A 20,590-nucleotide genomic window follows, 5' to 3' on the forward strand; every position below is an offset into this window, starting at 1 on the left:
AAGTCCTTGTTAGCAGAGTTGTTTCATCACATTTGGAAAGAACTGAGGTCTCTTACCCTAGCCTCAAAAGTCCTATTTTGATTATGCCTCTTCTTTCCCCCCGATCTTATTTCCTTCCCTCACCAAGCTGCACCTACCCAGACTTTGTTTCTGTTCTTGAACATATCAACCTCATTCTCCTCCAGGGGGATTTATCTGCCTGGAACTTCTTTGAGTTTGTCTGGCAGATTCTTATCTCCATCTCAAATATTACTTTCTCAGAGAAGTCCTTCCTGACTATCCAATCTGAAGTAGTCACTTTTTCATCTACCTTATCACCTTATTCTAATTCTTTAACTCTCTTGCCTTTATTAGAATTGGGTATATCTTTTTCCTTTCTGTGTCTTCAATGTCTTTGTCTACAACTGGAATGTAAGGTCCAAGAGGCCAGAGCTATTATTTATCTCACTGACTACAGTGTTTCTGATCTAGAGCCTAGAACAATGCTATTATAGAAGTGAAATGAAGTGTTAGTTGCTCAGTTGTCTCTAACTCGTTGTGACCCCATGGACTGTAGCCTGCCAGGTTCAGCTCCTTTGTCCATGGAATTTTCTAGGCAAGAATACTGGAATGGGTACCCATTCCCTTCTCCAACGAGTCTTCCCGAACCAGGGATCAAACCTAGGTCTTCTTCATTACAGGCAAATTTTTTACTGTCTGAGCCATCAGGGAAGTCCGCTATTCATTTCAGTTCAGTCGCTCAGTTGTGTCCAACTCTTTGCAACCCCATGAATCGCAGCATGCCAGGCCTCCCTGTCCATCACCATCTCCCGGATTTCACTCAAATTCATGTCCATTGAGTTGGTGATGCCATCCAGCCATCTCATCCTCTGTCATCCCCTTCTCCTCCTGCCCCCAATCCCTCCCAGCATCAGAGTCTTTTCCAATGAGTCAACTCTTCCCATGAGGTGGCCAAAGTACTGGAGTTTCAGCTTTAGCATCATTCCTTCCAAAGAAATCCCAGGGCTGATCTCCTTCAGAATGGACTGCTTGGATCTCCTTGCAGTCCAAGGGACTCTCAAGAGTCTTCTCCAACACCACAGTTCAAAAGCATCTATTCTTTGGCGCTCAGCCTTCTTCACAGTCCAACTCTCACATCCATACATGACCACGGGAAAAACCATAGCCTTGACTAGATGGACCTTTGCTGGCAAAGTAATGTCTCTGCTTTTGAATATGCTACCTAGGTTGGTCATAACTTTCCTTCCAAGAATTAAGCTTTTAATTTCATGGCTACAGTCACCATCTGCAGTGATTTTGGAGCCCCAAAAAATAAAGTCTGACACTGTTTCCACTGTTTCCCCATCTATTTCCCATGAAGTGATGGGACCGGATGCCATGATCTTTGTTTTCTGAATGTTGAGCTTTAAGCCAACTTTTTCACTCTCCACTTTCACTTTTATCAAGAGGCTTTTGAGTTCCTCTTCACTTTCTGCCATAAGGGTGGTGTCATCTGCATATCTGAGGTTATTGATATTTCTCCTGGCAATCTTGATTCCAGCTTGTGCTTCTTCCAGCCCAGCATTTCTCATGATGTACTCTGCATATAAGTAATTCCTTATGGGATAAGTTCAGAGAAATGGATAGATGAGAGTCAGTTTCAGGGCCATAGGAAGCTTCCATCAAGTCATGACTTAAAACTTCCATGAAAAAATCCAGTTCCTGACTGTCACCAGAGGGTAGAAGCCATTGGAGAAGTTGATACTTTTAAGTACCTTGATTGGATGGGATGGCTGAAACATAGCAGCTGCCGGATATTTCTTTTTCCTTCTTTGGTCTGTCTTGTCACATTTTGTTTCCAGTATCAAATCTGGCCAGGTCTAGGAAGATTGCTGCTGCTGCTGCTGCTAAGTTGCTTTGGTCATGTTCGACTCTGTGCGACCTCATAGACGGCAGACACCAGGCTCCCCCATCCCTGGGATTCTCCAAGCAAGAACACTGGAGTGGGTTGCCATTTCCTTCTTCAATGCATGAAAGTGAAAAGTGAAGTCGCTCAGTCGTGTCTGACTCTTAGAGACCCCAGGGATTGCAGCCCACCAGGCTCCTCCGTCTATGGGATTTTCCAGCAAGAATACTGGAGTGGGGTGCCATTGCCTTATCTGCTAGGAAGATTACCTTCATCCAATTTTTCTTCTCTATGTCTTGTGTAGGGAGTGTCTTTCTTTACTTAAAAGAGCTACTAATTATTGAGTACCTCCTTTGTGCCAGGAATTGTGCTTGTTTTTGGAAATTCATAATTGAATAAACAAGGCCTTTGAGAGTTTTACTCTCCTCTCAGAAAAATGTGTTAGAAAAATGAGAGAATGGCCCATGAGGATAAGGAGTATAAAATGCCTATGTCATGATTTCTCAGTAGAGAAACATTTGATCTGTGTTTTCAAGAACTGACAGGAATTTAGAAAGAAGAATATACAGAACGGGCCTTCTAAAGAGGAAAACATACAAAAAGGAGGAAAGTGTGTGGTAAATTTGGGGACAGATTGGCTAGAATATGCATGGCGGTGAGAAGCAGAAGGAAATGGAGCTGTGATGGTAGGATGAGGCCTATTTACAAACATTCTGAAGGTCATACAAATGATTTTGGACATTTTTTCCTGAACTAGTGGATAGGCTTAGAAAAAGTTTTGAGCAGGGGAGAGATCATTTCAGATGATGCTTTAAGAATATCACTGTGTTGTAAAGGCTGAAGAGATATGGACTAAGAAGGGCTTTTAAGACAAAACTACTCTCCTATGGTAAGGGGACATTGCTTCCAATCTCATTGTTGCAAGTAAAACCCTGACTAGGGACTGTGCAGTGGAAATGTCTATTTGGATCAGTTCAGTTATAAAAAGCAACTTTATTTACACAAGTGATGCAAATTTGTAATAGAAAAAAAAATACAGATGAGCAATAAGAAAACTAAACCCATCACTCAGAAATAACAATAGCTAGAACTGTGTGTGTGTGTGTGTGTGTGTGTGTGTGGAGGGGAGCTATTCTTAGTGTATGTTTTGTACTTATCCTGTACACATGCTTTTCTGATTTATGCTATATCATGGATTTAATTCTACATCATATCAATAATTATATATCTCCCTAATTATTTTAATGGTTACCTATACTTCCGCTGAGCTTCCCTATTGGCTCAGTGGTAAAGAATCCACCTGCCAATGCAGGAGACATGGGTTCGATCCCTAGGTTGGGAGGATGCCCTGGAGAGGGAAATGGCAACCCATTCCAGTATTGCCTGAGAAATCCCATGGACAGAGGGGCCTGGTGGGCTACAGTCCATGGAGATGCAAAAGAGTTGGACACGGCTTAGTGGCTAAAACAACAACAATACTTCCATTGGGTTAAGGTACCTCAAAGTCTTGAATCAATTTCCTTAAAATTTATTCCATATTTTATAAGGAAAACCCAGTGGAAAGTGAATAAACTTTGGACAAGGGGAAAATTTTGAAGATTTTCAAGGAGAGGATTAACATCAGTGGATACCAGCTTGGCACAAAATTCAAACTCTGTGAAGCTTTTCAAATAGCCTATAGCCTGTTAGACTTGAGATAGGGCTGGAGGGTGACTCTTGGGGTTTTCTCTGGACTCAGGGAGCTCACAAGTCTTAGTTGTTCTTATCTGTCTGCTGCCATAGCAAGAACTTGGCACCTGAATCTGAGCTGCTCTGACTCTAGCAAGAAGAACTGGAGGCCAGGAGTGCCCCTGGGCCCTGGGTTTCTAAGCCTCTAGCTGTGAGTTTTAAGACCGGAAACCTCCAAACTTTTTGGGTCAGTTCGCTTCTCAGTAAATTGCTATTACATTTACTTTAAAATTATATTCAAACTCTACTGTACTAGGTATTTGGTACATTATAAAACATGCAATACATAGAAACTTTAAAAATATGAGTGGAAATAAAGCATTTAAAAATAAAATCCACTTTGCTTTCAGTTAAATATTTTTATTCATACAGCATATAGCATAGTTATGTATTATTAACATTTTAGGGAGATCAATGTGGTTGAATATGTTTCACTATGCTTTTTTTAAAATTTGGTTTCAAACTTTAATATTTATGAATTCTTGTCCAAGTTCAATTCATTTTGATACTTGACTTTTACTGACTATCAAAATCAAAAAGATACTGCCAGAGATGTATTGATCCAAATAGAAGAAGAGTATAATTGGATGTACTTTGCAAATCATGATGTTCATTTAAAATTTCTATCCACTACTTTATGTAAAGATTTTGGTTGAAATTCAGCTAATAGATGTCTATCTCCTTAGATGTCAGTTAATTGGTTTATTTTGAAAGCTGTGGTGAAACCACGGAAACTCTTCATTTGAAAGAGTTTTGAACAGGTTAGGAAGTAATTTTTATTCTACTTTATTTATTCATTTTAGAAAATACAGTGGAGAAAAATTTCTGACATCTGTTTTCAAAATGATCTCTCCATAACAAAAGTTTTTGTTGTTTTTAAAGCAAACTTGGAAGTTTCTAATTTTTTAAATAAAAAAAATGAGTAGCTTAGATTTAATTTCAACAACTCTAAAATATTTTCCCATAAAATAATCAGCTTATCTCAGTGGGGCACTTAAGATTTTCATGATTACTTCCTACCTCATTACAAAGTTGTATAAATATTCCATTATTTGGCAGTCATTTCTTTTACAAATTATCAATCTTAGTGACATTCTGAAGCATGCAAATTTCAATACTCTGTAATACTCTAAGACTGAGAAAGCAAGAGGGGTCCTGCTTTTGATTCTTCTGGGTTGTGTAATTCCATCCTTCTTTCTGGATCCATCACATACTTTGAATAATAAGTGACCTCTTGACCTCAGACAAAGGGAACCAGTGCCAGCTTGCACATTACGTAGTAACAAAGCGAAGCTTAATTTCCTTCTCTGTTTAAACATAAAAAAATGAATATAAGAAGAGTTTCAAAGTCATCTTTTTCCTATACTGCAAGTCTGCACACTCCTTAAGGTTCATGGACACTGTGAGGTTCCTTCTCTTCAATAGGACACTGTTTCTCATCTTTAAATGAGGGGAATGGATAAGATTATGTGTTTGAGGCTTTCCTACTCTGATACTCTAGGAAGGATTATTTCAGTTTTTCAACTTAACAGGGTTCAGTTAGCTGAACCCTGTGGTGTTGGGATGCTGGATGGATCATTTGCTGAGCAAGGTGGGTGTAGGAGAAGTACCATTGAACAAAGATGTGCTGTGATTGGCAGTCCCAGGTGAGAGGGGATGGTGGAGGTGGCAGAAGAGCCGTGGCAGTGAGGAAAGGATGGTCCTGAAGGCATTGCTCTTGCTTTTGACCTTGTTCAGTTGCTAAGTCATGTCCAACTTGTTGCAACCCCCTGGACTGTAGCACGCCAGGCTTGTCTGTTCTCCACTGTCTCTCCCAGAGTTTGCTCAAATTCATGTCCATTGAGTCGGTGATGCTATCTAACCATCTCATACTCTTCTACACCCTTCTCCTTTTGTCTTCAATCTTTCCCAGCACCACAGTTTCTTCCAATGAGTTGGCTCTTTGCATTGGAAGTATTGGAGCTTCAGCTTCAGCATCAGTCCTTCTAATTAATATTCAGGGTTGATTTCCTTTAGGATTGACTGGTTTGATCTCCCTGCAGTCCAAGGGACTCTCAAGGGTCTTCTCCAGCACCATAGTCTGAAAGCATCAGTTCTTCAGTGCTCAGCTTTCTATATGGTCTAATTCTCACATTTGTACATGACTATTTTTGACCTTGGATAGGCTATTTTTGATTTTCTGGACCTCAGTGACCTTATGGTAAAATGGAATGGGGAAGGGGGTAGGTTATTTTTCAGATCTCTTTGAGCCATAAAGGATCCTGATTTTGTGGGGTCCTTGGAGGAATAAGGAATAACAGAGCAGGCATACTCACCCTGGAGCCCAAAAGCTCCTTTCCAGGGCTGGCAAAGGTGATCTTGGTTAGGACTGTAGCTTCTGGGGCCTAGGGGACTTTTCCACATGGCATATTACACAGCGACTGGGAGGGCAGCCTCTGGGCTTAGAATGTCCCAGTTCTTCCACTTACTCTCTGTGTGACCTTGGGTAAGTTTTTTATTCTATCCATCTCTCATTTTCATCATTTGTAAAATAATGGAAATAATAGGACTTTGCTCCTGGGTTGCTTAGACGATTAAAGCTAAATGAAATAACATTAATACAAATTAGAGAGTTTAACACAGTGCCGACATATGGTACATCCTTAACAAACATCTGTAATTGTCCTGTAGTTCTTATTTGTTTCTCTACTTAAACCTGGAGGGAACCAGCAAACTTCTTTGGTCAAACCCCAACTCAGCCCTACCAAACAAAACAATAATAACCAACTAAATGTACAGAAATAGAAAAGTCTTTCTTCCCATGGGATCTGTTCTGAAATCCGCTGAACAATCAATCCTTCCAGGTTTTTATGCTAGTCCTTCAATATGCCTTCTTCTTTCATCCCTTCGAATACCACCTCCTTACACTGAACAAATCTCAATGCCAAATACAACAAAGTATTTCCTTTCTTTTTTAAGAACAGCTTGAAGCTTGGTTGAAGCAGAAATACTACTCTGTTAGAGCTTAGAATTTGCAAGTGTAAATTTCTTCCACAGGCAGGTGCACGAGCCCAAAAAGATAAGGGTGTTAAGAGGTACATTTTCATGTTGGAAATATTCTCAGATTAATTTGAAGGCACTCGTTAATAGAATACTATTTCTCCACTCTTAGGCATGGTTTTATTGCTCAGTTCACCAACTTGATGTCTTAAAATCAAACTCTTGATTAAAAAATGAGAGAAGGAATTATGTATTTCCACTTCTAAATCACTCCCAAATAAATAAGTGCATGAAATAATTCTGGACACCTTTTTGGAAGAAGAAAGGTATTTTGAGAAATAAACAGGTTTGAAGCCAGGAGTTTGCTTCTGCAGCAAGTGCAGTCAGGTTGCCCATAGCTGGGTGTGGACTCCTGAAGAGGAGTTTGTGCCTGAGGTCACCAGCCTGGGGGGGCTGGCAGTTTCAGAAAACTATGCAATTGCTCATGGAAAAGATGTCAGAAGAGCCCTTCATGAATAATTTTTGATTGGCTTGTTTGATATTCTGAGTTTCCAGCTGGCACCAGGGCATCCTCAGGAGTCTATGGCACTGTGCCCTAAAGCATGTGAGGTCGTAGAATAGGCATGACTTATTCTGTAGTACTGATTGGTCTCAGAATCCCCCTCTTCCTTTAAAGATTAAAATGAATGGGGATATAATTTGGAGATTGTTTCTGCAAATACAGAGATTAGGAACACAGGCCTTGTGGTTAGGCCAAACTGTATCAAATCCTGGCTTTGACACTTACAAGCCTGAGCAAGCGACGTAACCTCTCTGGATATCAGGTTCAACATGTGTGGAATGGAATGGAGGTAATGATACCTGCTTCATAGGATTACAATGGGGACTATATGAAATTAAGTCTTAGCTCTTAGTACAATGCCTGTACATGTAAGGGCTCAGTAAGTGGTGACTCCAGTAAGCTCTTGGTAAGGGCAGAATTAATTTGGTCACAAACAACAGCAGTCCACTCAGTCTAATTCAGATAAAGAAAGGTTAAAGAATATTGAAGGCAATCTCAAGGCAACCAAAGATAGGAAATATAATCCAGTTGGCTTTGCAGGGGCTGACCTGATAAAGACCCCGTCATCATGCTTTTATCTATATCTTCATTCTATTTGTCTAGTAAAAGTATGTGTTAGTTAATTCACTTCTGACATTTGGAATCCTTTGTTGGAAAAATTTGATAAAATCTGATTGAATGTATTCCTAATACTGTGGATATAAAAGAAGAAAAATAATGAACTGTCAGAGCAGAAGAACCTCAGGTATCTTTTAGTCCGTGGATGGACACAGCATAGCAGAGAGGTTGCTTATCACCCTGCTTATGCCCATGGCAGACATCACCAATCGATCTTGACAGTCCTTCCTAGCACTGCACTTCCAGACAGCCACTAACCAAAGAACGGAAGAAGCTCATGAGACAAAAACTGATCTTCCATTCTTTATACAGCCACTCTGTTACAGATGAATAACAGAGGTTCTTAGAGAAAAAGTGACTAGTCCAAGGTCATGCTGCTGAGTAGAATTAGAACCACACATTCTTTGGTAGGAGGGTAAAACTATTCTACAAGAGAATCAAAGAAAAGTTAAGCACGTGGGAGCTGGAAACTCTGGAGAGGTTTTACAGCAGGAACTGGAACTATCTGGACCTCAGAGGACTTGCTCAGGTAGAGATAAGAGAGAGAGAGAGCAGCAGTCATAATGATGTACAGGTTTTCCAAGGTGAGGGGAGGATGGGAAGACTGGCTCTCTAAGGCAAGATTCTTCCATCAGCTGCTCTCCTGTCCAAGTTGCTGCTATAGGAATCATTACCATCACATTTGTCTCTGTTTAGAGGCAAGAAATGCAGTCTAATGTGCTGGTTTATTTTTGAACAGATTACTTAACCACCCTGTGCTTCAGTTTTCTCCTCTGTACAATGTGAATAACACAGCTCATATCTTACAGAGTTGTTTGAGGAATCAATGGCACATAATGCTGAATTCTCAGCAAAGTGTCTCCATAAGTGGTAGCTATCACATTTTAAAAATAGTCAACTTGTACCTAGAATATTCTCTGGGCTCTTTAGGATTCTGGGATTTCCTACATCAAAATGCTTCAATCTCATTTAAGGATTTCTGAGAAGGGGCAACACTAGGTATTTTTCACTTTTACAATGTTATTTTCCATCCCCAAAAGGCAGAGTGGCATTTGGGCATTAAAGGAAGGAAGGTATCTGGTATTGCGATGTCGGGGCTAGAAGGGCACTTCAAAGGCACAGAGCTCCAGTTCAGCTACTCACTTCTAGAGATATAGAGGCTCAGTCCAAGACAGACTAAGTGGTTTCCCCAAAGTTACACACACAGCAAGTTTCTTGCAGAAGAAAAGAAATGAAGCATGTGAGAAGTCAAGGGCTATCTTGCCCCGGGAATTATGATTTTTTTTTCCCCTGCCTGTTGGTTAGTTCAGGCGAGCAGAGAGGATAAGAGAGACTTACACTCACATTCAGACTCTGCCAAGTGGCAGCTACGTGATCTTACAGCTATCTCTGAGCTTCAGTTCTCTCACTGGTGAACAGAATATATGGTGAAAGTGAAAGTCAGTCGTGTCCGACTCTTTGCAACCCCATGGACTCTACAGTCCGTGGAATTCTCCAGGCCAGAATACTGGAGTGGGTAGCCTTTCCCTTCTCCAGGGGATCTTCCCAATCCAGGGATTGAACCTGGGTCTCCTGCATTGCAGGTACATTCCCTACCATCTGAGCCACCAAGGAAGCCCAGCCATACTTGTAACTCTTTATAACACTGCAGCCAGGCAGGCAGGCACCGGTGGAGTGGAGTTCTGGCAGTATGGCATGGGATGTTGGAGCAGGGGTACCAGGTTAGGGCAGTGTTAAGAAATTGGGTTCTGATCTACCTGAATTTTATTTTACTTGGACTGGTGCTTCTTCTCTTCGCCTTTCTGTTCCTTACTCTGTGAAAAGGATGTTCATCTAATTCATTTGTGAACTGCTGGGCACTGCACCTGGTGTGGGATACAGCAGACACCCTGGCTCCCTTTCCATGTCCAGTAGCACAGTCTCCGTGGTGCTCACCATGTGGGGATGTTGTGAGGATCAGAAGCTCACAGAGATAGAAAGGATTAGCAATTTACATTATAATTACCAATTTAATTATAAATTCAAATTGTGTTCTAAAATGAACAATGACACTAAAAAAGATTATAACAGACACCTAACAAATACTAATTAGATAGATGAGAGAGCATGTGAATGGACCAAGTATTGAATGTGTGAAAAGTACTTAAGAACAACTCTAATAACCTTTGTTTTCTGGGCATATCAAGATGGCACCCCCTGAGGGGAGGAGCAGTGAGGTAGGAAAGAGATTATGGATGCTATTAGAGGAAGTGGCAAGACACCCAAGATAAAGTTCACCTCCTCACCTGCTTGTTCAGGGCTGTGTTAGCCTCAGTGAAGTACATATTATTTCCCAATCTCACAAGCCATCATTCTTCCCTTTTTCTTTTCTTTCCTGGCTTTTCATTCTTCTGTGTTCAGTAAAACCCTTCTGGCACTTGCTCTCATGGGAACATTGGCTGTTAGTCAAATCCTTCTTCCCTTCAGGGAAACAAAAGCAAATCAATAGATTATATTAAACAGCCTGGAAGACCCTGGTGATTTAACACTTCCCATAAATGTCAGCCAGCCCTGAAGCTGTGGATGGTCTTACTCTTCACATCTGTTATTTTCTCTCTCTTCTCTCAGCTGCCCCTGGATGTCTCCCTTGGAGTAGCTTGAAGAGGCAGGGGGAAAATAAGCTTGGAAGAAATATTCAGAGATATAGTGGTCCCCGTCACTGAAGCTAGTCAAGCAGAGGCCTGATAACCTTCCTGTGTGGGACTGTGTGTCATGCAGGATTGTTTCAATTGTGAGTGACAGAAAATTCATCTTACAAGTAAGTAAAAAAGAAAATTTAATAATTCAGATCATTTAAAATCCAGGAATTGGGATGGCTTCAGGGATGGTTTGATACTGGGGTTCATATAATGTCATTGGGGACCAATTTATTCCCTTTGTCTCTTGGCTCCATTTTCTGCTGCTTAAGCTTGCATTCAGGGTCCAAAATGAGAGCAAAAACTCAAGACCTACTTCTGAGCTTTATATCCAGCAGGGAAGAGCGTATACCCTCATGCCAGCATTCCCAGAAAAATATAGTTTCTCTCACTGTCTCTCCTAGGGTAGATGTCCACTCCTGAACCTATTGCTCTATCAAGGAGAAATAGGAGGGTCTGATTGGGTTAGAGTGTGACTTCTATGTGGATCAGGAGTAGAATCTTCTCCAAGGCCTATTGGCTGAGAGTGGAGGAGAATGTGGTTTTCAGAGGGGAAATCAGGATATGATTCTCAGAAGAATGGGGAACCAATAAAGAAGATCACGTGTCACAGATGGCCGTGACCAGCTCTGTTGCTTTCTAGGACCTATGTTCAGGCGGACTATCTAGTGATAATTAGGTTATGTTGTGTGTATGACTCAGAGCTGTAAACCCCTGTTGGTCATATTTGTTGTAGATGAAAGCCAGGACACTGTTATCTTATAACCTTTTGCTAAAGTGGAGGCCTGGAGAAGGCAATGGCAACCCACTCCAGTACTCTTGCCTGGAAAATCCCATGGACGGAGGGGCCTGGTAGGCTGCAGTCCATGGGGTCGCTAAGAGTCAGACATGACTGGGCGACTTCACTTTCACTTTTCACTTTCACTTTTCACTTTCATGCATTGGAGAAGGAAATGGCAACCCATTCCAGTGTTCTTGCCTGGAGAATCCCAGGGACAGAGAGCCTGGTGGGCTGCCGTCTATGGGGTCGCACAGAGTTGGATACGACTGAAGCGACTTAGCAGCAGCAGTAGGGAGGGTATAGACTTGTCCAAGCTTACCCAGTGTGTGAATAGCAGGGATGGCATGAGAATGCAGCCTTCTGGGCTCTTCTCTCTTTCTCATGCCTTTGTTTCCCCATCTCCCAGCCTGCTTCTGGGAGAGCGATTCACCTGGCTGAGTCTTCCTACAAAGGGATAGATGCTTGTTTTGTAGAGTAGGTGATTCATGGTAACATTGGATCCACAGCAAGGGTATGACAAGCATTGGAATAAATTGCACCCTTTTAGCACCTGCTGATTGAAAACCAGGGGAGATGGTGAAAGAAAGAAAGTGAGAGAAAAGTGGCTTTATTTCAAGGAAAGGAGCACAGGTAATGCTTTTTTCCTTTTTATTTGTTTATTCCATCTGTACACTCTGCTCAAGGACATCTTTATGGAAGGAGATGGTATAGGGCAGAGAAATGAGCAGTGGCTTGGAGTCCAGAGATCTGAGTCCTCAGCCCCAATCTGCTCTGGACTTTAGACAACTTGAGCCCCATCTGTGGGCCTCTTTCTCTGTTGGGTAAATGAGGCAGCTGGACAACAGAGATCACCCTTGATGGAAAATGCTCTCATTCTATTTGGAGTGGTCACTTGTGCCAGTACAGCATGCCCTTTCATGCTTCATTGCTATTGTATCCCTCAGCTCCGGGGCCCCCATCACAACTACAGGGGTACCACCTACCCTGGAGATGTGCAACAAGGCAGCCTTTGATCCCTGGAACTTAGTAGGTGCTCAGAAAATATTTCTAAAATGACTGAATATAATTTGAGCAGAGATTGGATGAAGCACAAGCTGGAATCAAGATTGCCAGGAGAAATATCAATAACCTCAGATATGCAGATGACACCATCCTTATGGCAGAAAGTGAAGAAGAACTAAAGAGCCTCTTGATGAAAGTGAAAGAGCAGAGTGAAAAGCTGGCTTGAAACTCAACATTCAAAAAGTGAAGATCATGGCATCCAGTCCCATCACTGCATGGCAAATAGATGGGGAAACAATGGAAACGGTGACAGACTTTATTTTTGGGGGCTCCAAAATCACTGCAGATGGTGACTTCAGCCATGAAATTAAAAGATACTTGCCCCTTCGAAGAAAAGCTATGACCAATCTAGACAGCATATTAAAAGGCAGAGACATTACTGTGCCAACAAAGATCCATCTAAGTAAGGCCATGGTTTTTCCAGTAGTCATGTATGGATGTGTGAGTTAGACTGTAAAGAAAGATGAGGGCCAAAGAATTGATGCTTTTGAATTCTAGTGTTGAGAAAACTCTTGAGAGTCCCTTGGACTGCAAGGAGATTCAACCAGTCCATCGTAAAGGAAATCAGTCCTGAATATTCATTGGAAGGACTGATGCTGAAGCGAAACTCCAAAACTTTGGCCACCTGGTGTGAAGAACTGACTCATTGAAAAAGACCCTGATGCTGGGAAAGATAGAAGGCAGAAAGAGAAGGGGACGACAGAGGATGGGATGGTTAGATGGCATCACTGACTCGATGGACATGAGTTTGAGCAAGCTCCCGGAGTTGGTGATGGACAGGGAAGCCTGGCGTGCTTCAGTCCATGGGGTCGCATAGAGTCGGACACAACTGAGCGACTGAACTGAACTGAACTGAAGTGAATGGGAATCATTCCACCATTATAACATTCTGTCTTCAGGTCTTAAAAGGCCTTCGTATTAGGGTCTTCTTTTAAAATGCAAGCCATCTCAGGATTATTTGCATTTTAAGCTTGAAGTAAATAGCATCTATTTATTGAAAGGAAGCATGAGACTCAGATTAGGGGTTTGAGAGTGGGGACGGGGAGAAATGGCTAACCAGAGGAAAGGCTGAAAGGCTGGATGTGGTCTGGAAGTTGGGTCTCTAAGGAACTAAAAAATAGTGAAATCTTCCAAGTATCCTAATGAATCGACAATATAATGAATACCATGTGTTTGCCACCAAGTTTTGGAAATTAAATATTATAAATAAATGCCAGACTCCTTTGTGGTCTTTCCCATTCTCATCTAATCTCAGAGCTAACCATGATCATGACTGAAGTGTTTAATATTCCTGTAATGTTTTTACTCAGTTGACCAAAAAGTTCATTTGGTATTCTCTGCATATATATGTGGAGAAGGCAATGGCACCCCACTCCAGTACTTTTGCCTGGAAAATCCCATGGACAGAGGAGCCTGGTGGGCTGCCGTCTATGGGGTCGCACAGAGTCGGACATGACTGAAGCTACTTAGCAGCAGCAGCAGCAGCAGCAGCATATATATGTAAGCCTCAACAATGTGCAGAAACTTTTCATATTATATAACTTTTCAGAAATGGCATCATATTGTACGTATCATTCCACAGTTTGCTTTTCCCCTTTAATACTGTTTGATGTTTATCCATAGTGAAATATGTAGTTTGTATTTGATCTAGATGAGTTGATCTAGTTGACCTAGTTTTAGTTTACTATATAATAATACCTTAAATGACAGTAATATAAAGTCTATTTTTTCATTTTCCTGTTGATGAATGTTGAGTTTGCTTCTATGCATTTTGTTATAACCAACATTCTGTGATAAACTTCCACGTACATCCCTCCTTGTTACATGTGCATGAGTTTTTCTGGGGTATATTGCCTAGGAAAGGGATTGCTGAGACATGGTGAGGCTACATCTTGAGCATTATTAAATGTTGGGACAAGCCTCCAAAGGGTTGGTACCCATTTGCACACTCCATCCCCTGCCCCAAACAGTGTGTGAGAGCTCATTCCTGAGTGATGTCAACTCATCTCATGGAACACCCAGGCCCACTTCTTCATGCCCATGACAAAGACCTGTATTCTTATTCAAACACCAATGGCCCTCCTAACATGGACTGTCTAAGAGGAAGGAGGTGGAAGGAACAATCTTTGGGTATTTAATTGGGTTACACACAAATACAGAATTTTTGGGAACCAGCATTTAGCAAACCTAGAAATTTGATGGATTTGAGTCCTGGTGCTGATACTTATTAGTTGTGTGGTTTTACACAACATAGTTTTTCCCTCTTGCCTCAGGTTCCCCCTCTGTCAAATGGGGGGTTTTGTGAAGGATCACCTCATGGGTTATGTGAAGGATTGGATGAGTTAATACTTGTAACACAGGTAGCATAGCATGTAGCCTGACTCATCGTAAGTGGTCAATACATGGAAGCTATTAGCATTATTACAGGTGGCACAGCCTAGTCATTACCATTTTTTTCCATCCTTAAGGACTTCTTTTTGGCCAGGAAGTTCATGTTTTGAAATTTTTTTTTTTTATGCTGAGCAAACTGTATGAATTAAGCAGCATTTAATTCTTCATTTCATTTCTAGCTATCAAGGCCATATGTGACTGCTCAACAGCTTCTGAGTAGCAGAAGGGGACAGTGTTGACACACCAGGTTGTATCATGGCAGCCAAAAACAAGGGGACTTGGTTTTTAGCTATCTAGTGTGACTTTATCACAGGTAAATGTGCAGCTTCCATCAGCTTTTCCTCTAATATTTCTCTAATATTTTGGATTGGCTCTAAATAGTGACTTTCACGATGACCTCTGGGCTATAACCATGATCTAGCCCTACCTCTGTGTTTCATAGATGGAAAAACAGAGGCCCAAAGAAGAGCAAGAAATTTTTAATTGTGCCTCCATGGAGACTCATCACTCACTTAATGGACAAATCTCATCTTGGTTCACACATATGACTAGTTGGAAGAGAGGTACCTGGTTATCTATTGCCACATAACAAACCTCCCCAAAGTCCTGTGGCTTAAAACAAACACTTATCCACTCTCATGTTTCTGTGGGTTGAACGGCCTCAACGGAGTGGTTCTTGCTTGAGGCTGCTTATGCTCAGATGGCAGCTAGGACTGCAGACATCTGAAGCCTGGAGTGGATGGGATATCTAAGATGGCTCTCTCACACACTGGGACTTGAGGCTGGTTGTCAGTTAGAGTGCCCGCACATGGCGTCTCCAGGTGGCTTGGGTGTCTCACAGCATGGTGGTGGGGTCCTGAGAGGCAGCATCTCAGGACGAGTGTTTCAAGAGGAAGGATGCAGAAGCTGCCAGGCCAGGTAAGGGCTGAGCCTACTTCCCTTCACTTTCACCATATTCTCCTGGTCCATGCAGTCACAGGCCCATGAAGATTCAAGAAGATCAAGTAGATTCCACTTCTTGATGAGGGGGTGACAATGTCACATTGCAGAGAGCATGTGGCATGGGAGATGGTTCAGTTATCTTTGGAAAGGAGTCAAAATTTCTGTCATGGCATTATCTCCCACTCCCTACCAAGGATTTGCAAACGTCTGTGGTCACCTGCTAAGGGAAGTAGATGAAACTGTGGCCTTTTCTCCCCAGCTCTGTCAATTCTGGGGGCAGGAGGGAGATACAACCTAATCTCAGTTGAAAGAATAGAAAGGGTGAAAAACTCTCCACTGCCTGGCAAAGCAGGAATATTAATTTTTTTTTTTTTTTACTGGAGCAACTGTGTGCATATTAATAAGAATGGATTTTTTTTTTTTTAAAAACTTGGATTTTGGGGAGTGTTCATGATAAAACATCCTGTTCTTGCGTTATTAAAAACAATGTTGAATAAAGAATTGCTTAATTTAGTAAATAATTTTAAAGCAAGCCATTATTTTCTCCAAACTCAAATTTACTGAAAGCACTCCGAGAATTTTATTACCAGGACGACTGCATGTAATTGTGTAATTAGTAATACATCTGACACTTTGGGAGAGATTTAGTTTTATTTAGGGCAAGAACGAAATGTAGTACTTTATTATTTTTAAGATGGCATGAGGGACACTGCCCTGTTTTGCTGATTGAAGTTTTGTTTTGTTTTAAATGGACATTGTATGTCTGAAGTCACAGAGAACCAACATTGACTGATACTGGATCTGTGGAGAGAATATGTGGTCTAAAATTGGAGTGGTCTTGGGGAATTCCCTGGCAGGCTGGTGGTAAGGACTCTGCACCCTCACTGCTCAGGGCCTGGGTTCAATCCCTGGTCTGGGACTAACATTTCATAAGCAACATGGCATGGCCAAAAAAAAAATTGGAGTGATCTAGGTTTGAATCTTGGTGCTTCCTCTTGATATATATGTTTTTCTTGAGTAAGTTACATAAACAAAGTCTCAAGTTCTTTATTTATAAAATAGGAATAAGAATGTTTATTTATAAGGTTGCTTTGACTCTTAAGTGGGATAATGCTCACAGAAGGCCTGAGACTTTACATATAAGGGGCTGCTGCTGCTGCTAAGTTGCCTCATTCGTGTCCGACTCTGTGCAGCCCCACAGATGGCAGCCCAACAGGCTCCCCCGTCTCTGGGATTTTCCAGGCAAGAACACTGGAGTGGGTTGCCATTTCCTTCTCCAATGCATGAAAGTGAAAAGTGAAAATGAAGTTGCTCAGTCATGTCTGACTGTGTGCAACTCCATGGACTGCAGCCTTCCAGGCTCCTCAACCCACGGGATTTTCCAGGCAAGAGTACTGGAGTGGGGTGCCATCGCCTTCTCTGGTATAAGGGGCAACAGGACTCAATTATTAGCCACATTTCACTGCAGCTTGAGGAGGCATAGGCAAGGTTACACAGCACATAAGAGGCAGAACTGGAATCTGAACCCTGATCTCTATCTTTCCCAGCTGGGATCTTAACCACTAAGCATATTGTCTGGTGTGAAACACAGAGTTTATTTATCTCTGAAGCACCAGAACACTGTCTGGCACGTGGTTGATGAATAAGAAACATATATTGGTGATCAAATTCTTCCCCAGGTCCCCCAGCTCCCCATCCAGTGCAGGGAGTTTTTGTGACAATGCAGAGGAAGAAGGGGGAAGCTGGTGAGGGCCTTTTCCGTGAAGAAGCTCTTTGTCCTCTGGCACTTTCCATTGCGTTTGGCCTCATTTGCTTTTTTTTTTTTTTTAAATTTTATTAGAGTGTAGTTGCAAGCTATATGTCCCTCAGCAGAGGAATGGATAAAGGAGGTAGGTGTACTACATATCCACAATGGAATATTACTTAGCCATAAAAAGGAACACATTTGTGCCCACTTGCAGAGACGTGGGTCCCTCAATTTGCTTTTTATTCAAAGGCCCAAACTGCCGAGACTCGCCCCTCACTGAGGCTCTGCTTTGGTTCAGATAGTTGGCTCAGATTGTCCCAGCTGAGCACCGCACGGAATACACGGACGAGGAGATGGAGACATTCAGAGCCGGGATTGAGTACAGGTGTGTATCGGCTGCCTGACTCTGCAGCGGCCGCTTCACGTGGGCTGAGCTAACCGCAGCCACGCCCACCACACGGGACGCTACTCCGTGGCTGTAGCTGCCAAAGCGTGGTCAGAGGGCTGGAATTGGGCAATAGAGAGACTGACCTGGTGGCCCCTGGAGCTGAGTTCCCATACTGGCGGCGCTTTGGTAAGAAGGCCCCCAGGGCCCCCTGTCTTTTTTGATACTCTAACATCTTTTCACTAAGTTTCCTTTAGTCAGATTCTGTTATCTGTAATCCAAAGAACCTCTGCTAGTGGAGGAGCAGACTTTCAGAGCTGGAAAGGGCCTGGAACGTCGTCCTTCTCACTGTGTGGCCTGGATGAGCCCGGCAGGGCCCTGCAAGGATCCCTGATGCCCACAGACTGTAGGATCACTCGTGCCCTTCCCCATCATCTGGGTATAACCACCCTCCCCCAGCCTTCCCAAAGGACTCAATGTCCTTTGGAGAGGCTATACAAGCCCCATCTTCTACATGTCAAAGGCTTTAAGAAGTTGTGCCATAAATATTTAAAATATTTATCCTCTTCTATTCCACCCCTTATCTTCTCTACCTTTAACTTCCACTGGCTACAAGTGTATTATTAAGGTAAGATAAATCTGTTTTCTTTACGAATTGTTGCAAATTCCAACTTTGTGGCATCGTCATAATAGCTAATATTTTTGTGCTAATAGCTTAGAAGCCAGGATTACTAAATGTGTATTAAGTGCTTCATGAAGTTTGGTTTGTTTAATTTAATCCTCTCAAAAATTTTATTGTGGTGTAGTTATTATTACTCTCTATTTCACAGATGAATAAACTGAGGGTTTGAAAGGTTCTAAATGAATAAGGTTGTATTTCAGAACTGCTTAAATAGTGATGGCAGAATCAAATTGTGAAACATCTCTATTTTTTCCTTCTATCATCATCTGTCCTAGTGTGATTGGATTTACTAGTTTTCTGTGAGTATGGTTTCAGTGTGTTTGCCCTCTGATGCCCTCTTGCAACACCTACTGTCTTACTTGGGTTTCTCTTACCTTGGGCGTGGGGTATCTCTTCATGGCTGCTCCAGCAAAGCGCAGCCATTGCTCCTTACCTTGGATGAGCAGTATCTCCTCACCGCCGCCATTCCTGACCTTCAACGTGGGATAGCTCCTCTAGGCCCTCCTGCGCCCGCATAGCCATGGCTCCTTTGACGTGGGGTTGCTCCTCCCGGCTGCTGCCCCTGGCCTTGGTGTTGCAGCCAAAGATGGAGAAGCTCTATACAGTCAGCAAAAACAAGACCAGGAGCTGACTGTGGCTCAGACCATGAACTCCTTATTGCCAAATTCAGACTTAAATTGAAGAAAGTAGGGAAAACCACTAGACCATTCAGGTATGACCTAAATCAAATCCCTTATGATTATACAGTGGAAGTGAGAAATAGATTTAAGGGCCTAGATCTGAAAGATAGAGTGCCTGATGAACTATGGAATGAGGTTTGTGACATTGTACAGGAGACAGGGATCAAGACCATCCCCATGGAAAAGAAATGCAAAAAAGCAAAATGGCTGTCTGGGGAGGTCTTACAAATAGCTGTGAAAAGAAGAGAAGCGAGAAGCAAAGGAGAAAAGGAAAGATATAAGCATCTGAATGCAGAGTTTCAAAGAATAAAAAGAAGAGATAAGAAAGCCTTCATCAGCAATCAGTGCAAAGAAATAGAAGAAAACAACAGAATGGGAAACACTAGAGATCTCTTCAAGAAAATCAGAGATACCAAGGGAACATTTCATGCAAAGATGGGCTCGATAAAGGACAGAAATGGTATAGACCTAACAGAAGCAGAAGATATTAAGAAGAGATGGCAAGAATACACAGAAGAACTGTACAAAAAAGATCTTCACGACCCAGATAATCATGATGGTGTGATCACTGACCTAGAGCCAGACATCTTGGAATGTGAAGTCAAGTGGGCCTTGGAAAGCATCACTACGAACAAAGCTAGTGGAGGTGATAGAATTCCAGTTGAGCTATTCCAAATCCGGAAAGATGATGCTGTGAAAGTGCTGCACTCAATATGCCAGCAAATTTGGAAAACTCAGCAGTGGCCACAGGACTGGAAAAGGTCAGTTTTCATTCCAATCCCAAAGAAAGGCAATGCCAAAGAATGCTCAAACTACCACACAATTGCACTCATCTCACACGCTAGTAAAGTAATGCTCAAAATTCTCCAAGCCGGGCTTCAGCAATATGTGAACCGTGAACTTCCTGATGTTCAAGCTGGTTTTAGAAAGGGCAGAGGAACCAGAGATCAAATTGCTAACATCCACTGGATCATGGAAAAAGCAAGAGAGTTCCAGAAAAACATCTATTTCTTTTTTATTGACTATGCCAAAGCCTCTGACTGTGTGGATCACAATAAACTGTGGGAAATTCTGAAAGAGATGGGAATACCAGACCACCTGATCTGCCTCTTGAGAAATCTGTATGCAGGTCAGGAAGCAACAGTGAGAACTGGACATGGAACAACAGACTGGTTCCAAATAGGAAAAGGAGTTTGTCAAGGCTGTATATTGTCACCCTGCTTATTTAACTTATATGCAGAGTACATCATGAGAAACGCTGGACTGGAAGAAACACAAACTGGAATCAAGATTGCCGGGAGAAATATCAATAACCTCAGATATGCAGATAACACCACCCTTATGGCAGAAAGTGAAGAGGAACTCAAAAGCCTCTTGATGAAAGTGAAAGTGGAGAGTGAAAAAGTTGGCTTAAAGCTCAACATTCAGAAAACGAAGATCATGGCATCCGGTCCCACCACTTCATGGGAAATA

This window comes from Bos indicus x Bos taurus, chromosome 7 (assembly GCF_003369695.1).
Source record: "Bos indicus x Bos taurus breed Angus x Brahman F1 hybrid chromosome 7, Bos_hybrid_MaternalHap_v2.0, whole genome shotgun sequence".
NCBI classification, from domain to species: Eukaryota; Metazoa; Chordata; class Mammalia; order Artiodactyla; family Bovidae; genus Bos; species Bos indicus x Bos taurus.